Source organism: Octopus bimaculoides, chromosome 4 (assembly GCF_001194135.2).
Source record: "Octopus bimaculoides isolate UCB-OBI-ISO-001 chromosome 4, ASM119413v2, whole genome shotgun sequence".
In the NCBI taxonomy this organism is placed as follows: domain Eukaryota; kingdom Metazoa; phylum Mollusca; class Cephalopoda; order Octopoda; family Octopodidae; genus Octopus; species Octopus bimaculoides.
Window position 1 is genome coordinate 91,432,968 of NC_068984.1, and position 13,176 is coordinate 91,446,143.

Genomic DNA, 13,176 nt, shown 5'->3' on the forward strand with positions numbered 1-13,176 from the left:
AATACAATAGGGAGGGAGAGGGAGAACCGGCAGCAGTACATCATGCTGGTCAAATTCGTTAGGTTTTTAGGAAAAAGTTGAAAAAAACACAGCAGTGTTTAAACGTGAGATTAAAAGTTTAGATCGGTAACAGAAATGAGAGTTAAAAATCGTAATTTTTAAAGGGAGTTAGAGACAAATTTCAGTCAGTTTTGGGCTAAGGAGCAAAAACTTCAGCAAGTAGATGCGAAGACGATAGATCGCGTGAGATAGAGAAAAAATACATAAATAATCATGAATTCAAGACATAAATGTATAGTTAGAGAGAATGAAGTGGGGTGGTGGATGGGGAGCGCATCAGAAGGGATAACATATGAAAAATAGGAATGACTTAGCTATTGTTCATGTCTTGGTGAGCTTCGTCGTGGGTTCTATTAGGTAATGGAGCTTGTGTGTGTGTGCTATGTATAAGTATGTGTGTGTGTGTATATATATATATATATATAAGCCTAGTACTTATTCTATAGATCTCTTTTGCTGAACTGCTAAATTACAGGGACATAAGCACAGCAGCAACAGTTGCCAAGCAGTAGTGGAGGACAAGCAAAAAAGCCCCCCCAAAAAATGCACACGCACGCACGCACACACACACACACACACACACTAAAAATTGAAGGTTGGTGTTTGTAATATTACTTTTATTTTATGGTTGACATATCACAAACTCCATCCTTCAATTTTTATTATTCATACTCTCCAATGGAAATGGGATTTTGGGATTTTCTCTGTATTTAAAACTGCAATTTCCCAGAGTACATTGTTCTTTTGCAATTTTCAGATAACTGCTGTCCATATTAGTGCTTCCTAAAGCAAACACCTGGATTATCTTATTCCAAATGACATAGAGTAAATATAGAATATTCATTTTAAGATAATGTTTTTGAAGCCTGATTCAAATCCTATTATATTGCATGATGTGGAATTTAACCTTGTTGGTATTTTAAATCATGTATTTATAGCTCCTTTTATATCTGTTAAATTAGGAATTTGCTTCTTGTTTTTATGGCACTCCCTTCAACAAAGTAGATTATTTTGTCTAGTTTATACAGTTAAAGTGGATAGGTAGTTAACCTGGGGCCCAGGGCAAATATTTTCTTATGCAGCCTGTTTCCTTTACTGTGTATATATTCCCCAACTTGTTTATGCAGTTTTATATCTTACTTTAGTAGTAGAGCTTTTCAGTAAAGGAATTAAGGTTAATCTCTGAGTTGCATACAAAGCACAAAAGATTCAGTTTTCTTATCACCTGAAGCTAGATTGTTGTTTGAAAGAACTAGCAATTATTATTTTTTCATATAACAATAAAATGTTGGCAAGAAGGCAATACCCTATTGGCAAGAAAGCATATCCTGTTGAATCAGTACAGTTTTCACACTTTTAACTTAGTTGAAGTTAACTCCTATGTAAGACTTAGAAAGTAATGAGCTTGTCTCTTATGAAATAGACTAAATGCTTAAATCTAGCTTGTTCTTTTCAGTTTATTCCTCTCTTAATTTCTTCTGAAGGTAGCCAATATTTCAGAAGCAAAAGTCATTATTTTTTATCGTTTAAACCAGTTATTAAAAGAGTTATTTCATGGATCTTTATTTTGTTACTTCAAGTCTGCAGAAATTCTTATCTTCACTTTTTTCAGTTCCACCATTTGTTTTATATTTTAAAGTTGAAAGAAATAAATAGTTATAAATATTAACATCTTATTTCAGGTTAACACAATAAAATGACAACAAATTCATTAAATTATTTTATTAATCAGAAAACTAAGGACTCTAGTCATAATTTTTGCAGGCTTTTTCCATCTTTTTTGCTGCTGATGCCTAGTTTGAACATCTGTCAATGTCTGTATGAAATCTATAAGTAGAAAAGGAACTGCTTGAGCAGAGTAAACTCCTCTAAAAGCAGAAAAAGAATTACTTAGTGTTAAACTAGATGATATGGTAAGCTTGCCATTCCAAAACTACAAGGGGAAGCTGAAAAGCTCATAGGCTGACCAAGATACTCTCATGGAATGTGACCAAATGTGGTTTGTTTTTCAATAAGCACCCCTTGTGGTCCACACATTTATTCTATCGTTGTTGTAGTGCTTGGATCACATTTATGAAGAAGCTTTCATCCTGTTGCTCAAAAAACTCATCAACAATAGATATAATGTCATCACTGATGCAATACTATTTCCCAGCCAAATGTTTTTCTATGTTGGGGAACAGATGATATTCAGATGGGGCCAAATCAGGAAAATAGGGAGGGTGATTAACCAGTTCAAAGTCATAGTCACATACAGCAGCCACTGAAACCAAGGATTTGTGTGTTGGAGCATTGTCCTGATGAAACGAGACCCATTTTGTCAGTTTTCCTGGCTGTTTCATTTTGATAGTCTTTCATAACTGTCTCAGCAAGTTAGCATAGTACACTCTATTGATGATGTGGCCCTTTTGAAGATAGTCAATAAACACAATGTCTTTTGCATCCCAAAACAATAAGGCCATTACCTTCCCTGCAGATGAAACAACCTCGGCCTTCTTTGGAGCAGGTGAAGATGGGGTGTTTCCACTGTATGGATTGTTTCTTTGTCTCTGGCTTAAAGTAATGAAGTGAACACTCATCTTGGCTTAGGAAACATTCAAGGAGACCATCTGGATCTGCCTCAAACTATGTTAGATTTTCCTGTGATGTTATTAGCCTGATGCACTTTTGATCAGGTATCAGAAAACATGACACCCACTGAGCAGAAACCTTCATCATACTAAGTTCAATGTGCAGAATATTTTCAACTCTCACAGGATATGCTAATATCAATGGCTATTTGATTTATAGTCAATCACTTGTCATCCATCACCATGTGGTGAATTTGATCAATGTTTTCGTTGGGTCATCTTCAAGACTCTCCATTCTCCTCTTAAATTCAGCTGCTCATTGTTGCACTGTTGATAAAGCTGGAATGTCATCCCCTAATGTAACAACCATGTCAGTATGAATGTCCTTGGGGCTAAATCCTTTTTCTACAGGTATTTGATAGCCTCACAATGTTCATTTTCATGAGAAGTCGCTACTTGTTACTTTTGAAGTCTTCTTTGAACAGTCAGATGTCAGTTTACCTGGAAAGAAACAATGCAGTTATTGATAAGAAGCGTTGAAATTAATGCATGCAAAATTTCACAGCTCTAGCATCACTGAGCTTATGAACTTTTTGGCCCACCCTCGTATGTTGTGTTTTCATGGCATTAGCACTAGAGAAGTTATCCAATTCAAATAGAAAATGAATTCAGGTGAAGACATATATATTGGAATCAGTCTGATATTTGTCAGCTACTAAAGCTTTTAGTGAAGTTCATGAGTTTGATATATTCATATGCTATAGGAAGAAGAATCAAATACTTTGAGACTAACTCTTTGTCTGAAAGACAGAGAGAGAAAAAAGTATTTAGCATTTCTAGATGAAAACAATATTGTCAATTATGTTTACATTTATTTAGGTAAGATCTGGAATCCAAAGAAAGTAGTGGTCATTTATTTTTTCTCATTATGATAATTTGACCCCAAAATACATATATTGTAGTGAAGATAAATATCCTGAACTCAACATTAAGCACTACTCACCAGTGATTAAACCATTAACAGGAGTAAGATACCATTCACAATATAATCATATACATGATCATAGCTAAATTTGAGCTGTGATATTGCACTATCCCACCTGCTAAGTATATTCTATCTCCTTAGCTTTTTTGTTAATGCAAGGCTGACTGTGTTTTCATGTACTGAATTATTATGCTTTTAAAGTGTCCTATAGAATTTTTAGTGATGAATGCACTTGTTACAATTGTGCTTTATGAAACTAAGTAATTTCCTGTGTATGTATGTAAATTCTAGTTAGTTTCCTTGCTTCAATGAATCCAGTTCACCTTGGTGATTCAATTTTGTTCTGAAGCATAGAGTGAAGCTAACTATTTTGAATTGCATGGAATTAGTTTTGAAAAAAATTTTTTTTTTTAATTTCAATAAGCATTTCTATTGTTATAGATGTGCAGTCTGTGGTATATTTATTTAAATATCCTGCAGAGGATGTGTACTTCAACTATTTTATGGTGAATTGAGGGATTCTCAACATGGTTGTTTGATCTACTAAAAATAGCTGCTTATCTCCCTCAAATTTTGATGTACTGTCTTAAAAAAAGGAGAATGTTGAATAATGTAATCCCAGAAATACTATAATTAAATGAAAAGACAGAAAGCTCATGAAAGCTAGAATAGTTTTGATCCTAGGTTTGCTCAGTCATGGCCGATATGAGTCTAAAAGTAACAACCCGCACAAGCATAGAGCCTCACTCTAACACAGACAATACTGAAACATACATAGCTTATACAAAAAAGTCCTTGTGTACATGCATACATGCACTCACATGAACACACACACATGCACACATATATGGATTAACATTAGTGTAATTGAATATACATTAATGTTAATTCAGCTGGAATATCTTTGATTGTAGATTTGTTCGATTAGGATTGACTTAAAACAAATATATTGGATTGTTTACATAGCAGAGGCCATTGTTCCTTAGTCAACATCATGTCAAATTATGTTCATTGGTATATGTCCAAAATTAGTGGTTTGCAGAAGTCTTTTTCTTAGGGAAGGTTGTTTTCCTGTTCTGATGCTGTGTTAGAGGTTTGTGTCCATAATAAGCATATGTTATTCTGAAGATGGTAATTGTGCTAATATTCTGACAAAATACTTTGCTAACTACCAACTAATTACTCTTACTTGCATTATCTCAAATATAATAGAAACAATTGTAAGCAATTACTTCTTTTACTCTCTGAATCTTTTAGGACATCATTTTTGCTGTAACAGGTGGGTTTTCCCAGGGTCAGCAAAATGCCAAAATCATCATCCTAAGCTCACTCAGTTACATACATGCAAGGCCCTGTCCCAACCATTTTCCTCCCTTCCCCACCTATGGTACTACTTGGCTACTGCACTCACCTGAGAGCACAATCAGCACGTTTCATTTCATTCCCTCCCTAATGGTCTCCCCTCTTCCACATCATCCCTATCCACATTATTTCAATCAGTCACTCTCTTTCTATGCCTTCAGCTTCTGCTCTCTCTCCCGCTCTGCTATACTCCATTTTAAACACCTCTCTTATCTGCTAGCATTCTCAATGCCCTCCCATATCTACTATCATAACTCACATACTATAGTCCCATATGTTTCCATCTCCAGTGCTCCTACACCTTGCCCCTTTTTTATCTTGTCCTTCCTGATGCACTCCTAAAACTCCTACCTAACTCCTCTCCATACTCATATTTCCCATCATCTGCACTCTTACCCTTTCTCATCACTCACTACATTAACCTCTATTTCCACCTGTTTACTCTGACTTCCCACTCCTATCAAAGCATCCACACACTCATCCCTTCCCATGACCCACTGTCAGGATCTCTTTTCCTCATTTTCTTGCTCTTTGAGAGTTTTCTCTCACACCCTATCACTACCTTCCTCTTATCTCTTTCAGTCATGCTTCTTCTCTACAGCAAGAGACCTGTACTTGTCCTGATATCATAATTTAGCCTATCAACACTGGCATAAAGCTACCCACTTCCACATTCTCCTCCTAAATATTTTCTCTTAGCAGTGGAAACTTTTCCCTTTCCTTTTCCACTTTTCTTGAAAGTTGTATAGCATCCTCACTAGTACTAGTGGCCCAAAAAAGCACCCAGTACACTCTGTAAAGTGGTTAATATTAGGAAGGGCATTCACCCATAGAAACCATTGCCAAAGATGACATGCAGCTCACTAGTTCTCTGTCAAACTGTCCAACCCATGCTATCATGGAAAGTGGATGTTAAGATAAGGATGATGATGATAATGATGATCCCTTTGAAACTCTTTTCCTCCTTATTGACCACCAGTATGGTTTCTGGGGAGCCAGATCACCTAGAAATTTACTCTTCTGTGTCACTTTCTAGTAGTCTGTCACTCTTAGGAGCTTCAATGAAAGTATTGTTCTTGCACTTGATGATAGCAGAGCCTTTGACTGTGTCAGGTAGGGGAATCTTCTGGTTAAATGTATCCATATGACCTAGTAGATGAAAGTTAAGGGTTAAAGATTTCTAGTTTCAGTCAAGTCCAATACTATGTGCATATCTTAGCTTAAAACATTTGATGATGACTGGAAATCAAACTAGTTGAAAGGCAGTGAAAATGTAAATATTAAAAAAATGTTTTCTCACTAAAAATGAAGTTAATAATTTGAAAAATTATCTTGATAAAAGTTGCCACATATATTTGACCAAGGTTTATTGTGTTTTAATTACTGGTGGCAAACCTTATGCTTTAAAATAGAAACAAATGTTTTTTACAGTTAAATGCTTTTATTTTGACTTGTACATTAATATCAAAATATCAACAATTATTGTAACTACTTTAAATTGATAAAAGTTTAAATTTGAAGATTTAATAGGTAGAAGAAAGGTCAAACTAAAATAAGTTATTTGATATTATAATTTTAATAAAATAATTGTGCAACCTGGAATATATTGTTGAATGTATAGTAGTGAAGTCACAAAGGTCTTTTCTATTTTATTTTTGTAAACAGCACTTGACGTATTAATCTTCAGATAGTGTTATAATGTTATTCATAAACATATTTTTTTTGTTTATTATTCCACATTAAAAAATGCTACCTCATTTACTTTCAGTTTTCAGACCCTGATTTATTGCTGTTTACAGACTCAACCATTTGAAGCTAAAAAGATATGTGATATTATTCACAGAAGCTACTGTTTCCCTCTGTAGCCATTATGCAATGCTCCTATCAATTTCATAATTATCTATTGCTCATGTATTTACAATAGTTTCAGGAAAATTTGGACACTGTTTCTGTGATGTACTATGAGAGTAAAATGTCTTATCAGAGACAAAATATAGCATCATCATCATCATCATCATCATCGTTTAACATCCGCTTTCCATGCTAGCATGGGTTGGACGATTTGACTGAGGACTAGGTAATGGAAGCTATCAACTACTTCTAGTTTTTCTCCCTGGAATATGGCAGTTGTTCTCTGCACATTTTCAGTGTTTATTGCTCCTGAGCATCTGCTACATGCAAAAACTATCTTCCTAGTTAGCCTTCCTTTGATATTGCTGCACCTCTTATGTGTCCATAGCTTACACTGGGTACATCTTATGGAGTTTCTACCTACGCCTTTTCTACAGATCGAGCAGGGCCATCTACCTGAAGTTGTTTGTGGTTTGTCTACCTTTCTACTTATTAGGACTGGCTTTAGCTAGGTTGACTCTAAGCCCTTCGATTCGAATCCTTGCTTCCACACCTGAAACTTCTCCTCTAATTGTGATAGTGACTCAGCAATTAGTGCAAGGTCATCAGCATAGAGGAGCTCCCAGGGGCATCCTGTCTTGAATTCCTCTGTGGACCCCTACCTCTACCCTGAATTCTTCACTGTACTCGTTGCCAACCCTCACTTTACTGATGGTGTCCCTGTACATGGCTCGCACAGCTCTCACTAACCATTCATCTATCCCTAGTTTCCTGATTGACCATCAGATAAGGGATTGGGGGACCCTGTCAAAGGCTTTCTCCATGTCAACGAAAGCCAGGTACAGAGGTTTATCTTTTGCTAGATATTTCTCCTGCAGCTGTCTTATCAGAAATATGGCATTAATGGTGCTTTTCCCTGGCATGAACCCAAACTGCATCTCATTTAAGCTGACTCTTTCCCTAATTAGTTAGGCTATGACCCTCTCAGTGACCTTCATTACCTGGTCCAACAACTTGATACCTCTGTAATTGTTTGTGTCTAAAGCGTCACCTTTACCGACTATGGTGCTGCTTACACCAGTCATTGGGTATGACTCCTTCGTGTATCACCTGGTTAACTATATGGGTGACTAGGCTATAGCCGACACTGCCAGATATTTTGAGCATCTCTGCAGTGATTCCTGATGGGCTGGGGGCTTTCCCTGTCTTTATACTCTTGATTGCTTTATCTACCAAGAATAGCTGGTCCCTCTGTTGGGTCGACATTCGGCAGACTCTCTTTCTCTCATTCATTCTCTTTATTAAGCAACCTTTCATAGTGGCGTCTCCAAACCTCTCTCTTTGCAGCCTCGTTTAGTGCAAGTGAGTCATCATCCATGCGGAGACATTTCTCTCCTAAGCCATCATCCATGCGAACATGGGAATAGAGCTCTTTTTCTACTATCTTAATAACTTCACCACTTTAGAGTTCTTTAGCTGTCTACCTTCTGTTAAAATATTAATTTTTAACTGTTATTTTTCTTAAGTATGTTGATAAAAAAACACAAAACACCAGTTCATCTTAACCGAAGATTTGGGAATATTATTCTTTGTAATTAAACTCCATTATTTTGTGTGGTGGTTTCACTGATATCTAATGTTTCCTTGTCATATTCAGCCAGCCGATTCTCTGATCATCATTGTGGTCAGCAACAATATTGCTGCTGCTGTCACCCTTCCACCTCCTCTTCCTCCATTTTTATGTTTATATGGTAATTTATGTTTTATATACACTTCATTTTGTAGCAGTCAAAGCTTTTACTATTCCATTCATTATCCTAAATGTATTAAATAAATTTGTGAGTAACAGCTTTGTTGGTTACAATTTTCCAGCTTGATCATTGGCTCACTGCATTTTCTGAGTAACAAGGAAGAGAAAGAGTTATAGCGAAATACCTCCAGGGATTTTGTCTATTAACACTTTTTCTCTTGCTTGTGTTCATAACCTTAGCTGGTAGAGAGGGGGGAGTGAGAGATAGAGAGAGGGGTTTCGTCATAGTTTCCATTCAACCAAATTCTGCTCATTGATTTTGGTCAACCTTGAGCTATGGTAAAAGAGACTTTCCCAAGGTGTCACACTTCTGGATTGAACCTGGAACCATGTGGTTGGGAAGTGAGATTCTTAACCATACAGCCATACCAAGTTTTGATGTTCAGTTTTGTTTTCATGTAACATGAAATTTGTATAAAAATTGTTTTAATGTGCTGGGTAGCTGGTGTTAGGAAGGGCATCCAGCTGTAAAAACCATCCAAAACAGGCACAGAAGTGGTGCAGACTCCTTCCTGGCCAGCTCCTGTCAGCTGGTCCAGGAAGGCAAATGATGATGATGACGATGTTGGAGATATGTAAATTGTGATTCACCTACAGCAGTTTTTCTCAACCATTTTTATCTCTGGACCCCTTTGATTCCTATTTTACTCAGATGACTCCTCATAGCCATTCAATGCTAAAAAAAAATCCTGTTATATTTTTCATAATTAAATATTATTAGGAGTTGTATGAAGATAATTATTAAAATATTCTGTGTGTTGTAGAAGCATGACCAATTTATAGCATAAATTTTAATAACAAAATCTTATATGGACCCCCAAGGACCATAACGACCCTGGTTAAGAACCACTGACCTACAACTTGTACCCTAGATAGGAAATCCTGTTACTTTTTTTCTATTTCAAATTGGTTATTATCATCATCATCAGCATCATCACCATCATCATTGTTTAATGTCTGCTTTCCATGCTAGCACGGGTTGGACGATTTGACTGAGGACTGGCAAACCAGATTGCTACACCAGGCTCCAATCTGATTTGGCAGAGTTTCTACAGCTGGATGCCCTTCCTAACGCCAACCACTCCAAGAGTGTAGTGTGTGCTTTTGCGTGCCACTGGCACAAAGGCCAGTCAAGCGGTACTGGCAACGGCCACACTCAAAATGGTGTATTTTACATGCCACCTGCACAGGAGCCAGTCCAGTGGCACTGGCAACGACCTCGCTCGAATGTCTTTTCACGTGTCAGGTAACGATCATGCTCAAATGGTGCTATTTACGTGCCACTGGCACAGAAGCCAGGCAGCTGCTCTGGCAACGATCACACTCAGATGGTGCTCTTAGCACTCCACTGGTACAGGTGTCATCTCAATTTCATTTTCACTTGTCCCAACAGGTCTTCGCAAGCCGAGTTTAGTGTCCAATGGAGGAGACGTTGGCATGGGTGCCAGTCGTCGAATTTGGTTCGATTTCGATTTCACTTGCCTCAACAGGTCTTTGCAAGCGGAGTTTAGTGTCCAGTGAAGGAAAAGGTATGCATAAGTATGGGCTGGCTACACCCCTGGCAGAGGCCTCGGATTATGGTCTCACGCACAGCATATTTCCAAAGGTCTGTGATTGAATGATTAGTCTTTACAGTAGATGTATCTAATGGTAATACTATCTAGTTGGTCTGTTCTTTGACTGTTGTTCATCTCTATGTGTGTGTGTGAATACATACATCTTGTATTTGGTCAATCTGTCCTCTGTCCAGGCTAATTTTTTTATGTAGAAATTAATTTTCAGTTGGTCTGCTCTTATTAAATATTTACCACTCATTTTCTTTTATTCAGTTGATCTTCTGTTCTTTTATATTTCATTGGCTTTCATATATGATTAAATCAGACACCTTTTAATTTTAAGATTTTTTAACATTTCTCATACAATTTCTATTTCTAAGTTTAATTTTTTTTTTATTCTACTACAAGCAGAAAGATTTACCTGTCCCCAGTATGTCACCAAACTTCTCCGAGGAAGTCCATAAGCTGCCAGTACTGATGCTATAACAAATAATGTAATTTGCTAACCCTGATACAGTGGTGTTAACAAAACTAATGGAAAATTATTACTGAAAAATCTTATGAGATGGAAAAATACATATTTTAGTACTTAGGATTTAGTACTTTATATCATTGAAAGTATAAAGTCCATTGTCTAATCTACATTTATTGGATTGTTATTTCTGTACATCAGTATTCTCATTCTGTAGATTGCATAATTTGAAAACGGGACTGGATGATACAATGTGGATGCTTGTTACGTGTAGATCCAAACTTGAAAAGTCCATTGTGATATTTGTTAAATGAAACAAATATATTTAGATGTTTACATGCTCCAACTGAAATGTCTTTTTACTGATAAGTCTCAGAAATTTCTGAAGATATAAATCAAGTGTAATGCTTAGAGGTTAATATTCTTTCTTACTGCTTTCAATCATTGAACTGTGGCCATTCTGGAGCATCGTCATCTGTGGTTTTAGTCAATCATATTAATTCCTGTACTTATTTCTGACAGGAACTTACTTTATCGATCTCTATTTTCAAATGGTAAACTACTTTTAACATAGAGAGATGCAACTTTCTACATCACACACACATGTACCACTGCCCATACAAACAGGAATATCATTAAATTTCATTTGTAGAGCATCCACAAAGCTTACCCGAGATATTGCAGTGATGGTTTGCTGTTACCTTCCTTCAGAGTCTATCCCATATGGGTACATGAACTGCAACTGTTCAATGATGCTTCTGCATGATAGAAACATAGAAACAAATCACCCAGTCAAAATTAGGTGTAAGGATACTATCACGATACTATTGACAAAGTGGCTCAGAGGTTAGTGACAGTAGAAAATGTGTGAATGAAAACCTGTGAGGTTTCCATCCACACTAAAGTGGAATAGTTAACATTAAACCACATCAGAAAATAAAAATTTAAAAACCCTGCAAATACACCATGTCCAAATTGTTATTTGCAGTTCTACTGATGTGGATTTAAATATTTTAATTTCTGTGTTAATTGAATGTTTGTCTCAATGTAACAGTGGACAAGGTCATGATCTTCAAAGATGATAATTGATTGAATCCTGCTCACATCAAAAATACATATATACTACTCACAATTGCATAGTTTGTTAAAGCCTGAAGATATCCAAACACATTGAACTGAACATGATAATATAATGTAGATGAAATAAGTGTCCATGTTAAGTATATAGTAGTGAAACCTCTTTACAATCATTATGGGATTTTAAATAGACTAAAATATTTAAAATTTACTCATAACTTTGTGATAACCACATGGTGCCTGGTTCAGTCTCATTGCAAGGCAACTTTGGTAAGTGTTTTCTATTATAACCTTGAGTTAACCAATGCCTTGTGAGTAAAATTTGAATGGAAACTCTACAAAAGTTTGTTGAGTGTGTATATGTGTAATACACATACACACATGAATGTGCTATTCATGTCTCTTCCTATTGACACCATTCTGCAAACAGTGACAATATTTGTCCCACATAAATAAAAGGTAAAGCTCATCATTTGTGTGAAGTCAGGCAGTAAAGACCTCATTTGAAAAAATAAGTAGATGAAGGACAATGGAATATGATCTTTACAAATCTCTCTAATCTATAGATTGGCAGAATTGCTAGAGCATTGGACAAAAGGTCTTGTATTTGTCATGGTTATTTACATTCTGAGTTCAAATTCCGTTGAGGCCAATATTGCCTTTCATCCTTTGAAGATCAATAAAAATAAATTACCAGTCAAATAATTAGCATTGATGGTTTTGACTTACCCTTTCTCTCTCAAAATTACTGGCCTTGTGCCTTATTCAGAACCCTTTATCATTGTTGTTATTGTTATAACTAAGCAGCATGTAAATTTTAAAATACAACTTGCTTTAATGTCCAAAGATCTTTCTAAGAGTTGTCATATATTCACAAGGCTATTGCCAACATAAATAAGGGGAAAATCCATAAGACATCATAATTTTCTCAGTGACATTCTGGAGGTTCCCATAATACTCTTTGAGTTTTACCATAATCCATTGACTTTTCAATCCAGGTTATTGAATTAATGAAGTACTCATCAGTTTTTCAAAGAGTCTTTGCTACCTGTAATGAGAACTAAATGGATTAATACAGCAAGAGTTAAGTATATTTGCAAAGAATGATGATGGAATATTAAGTGTTGGCTTTTCAACTAGAAGGCTGGTAAACTGAGTTATTTGTTGTTGATTATTATCCTAATTTCTTTTCACTTTTCAATTGCCACTGTTTTTACTTCATATTCAAAATGTATTAATTATTCGAAATGTATTAATTATGTTAAAAGTTAAAAAATACAAGAACACACCTCTTGAAAATACTGGATTGAAAGCCTAAATACAATTGCTCTTTCTTCGGGACTAATTCTAAATTGATCTATAAATCTGATAGAAAATAAGCTCAGGAATTTGTATTTTTACTGTGTGTGTTTTCAGATACATTGCCCCCCCCC

At 35.9% G+C, this 13,176-nt stretch overlaps 1 protein-coding gene across 3 annotated transcripts in view; it reads left to right on the forward strand.

Annotated features, from left to right (window-relative positions):
* LOC106872863 (uncharacterized) overlaps nt 1–13,176 on the forward strand; it is a 221,158-nt gene that overhangs the window by 180,623 nt on the left and 27,359 nt on the right. The gene's annotated exons all lie outside the window — the stretch shown is intronic.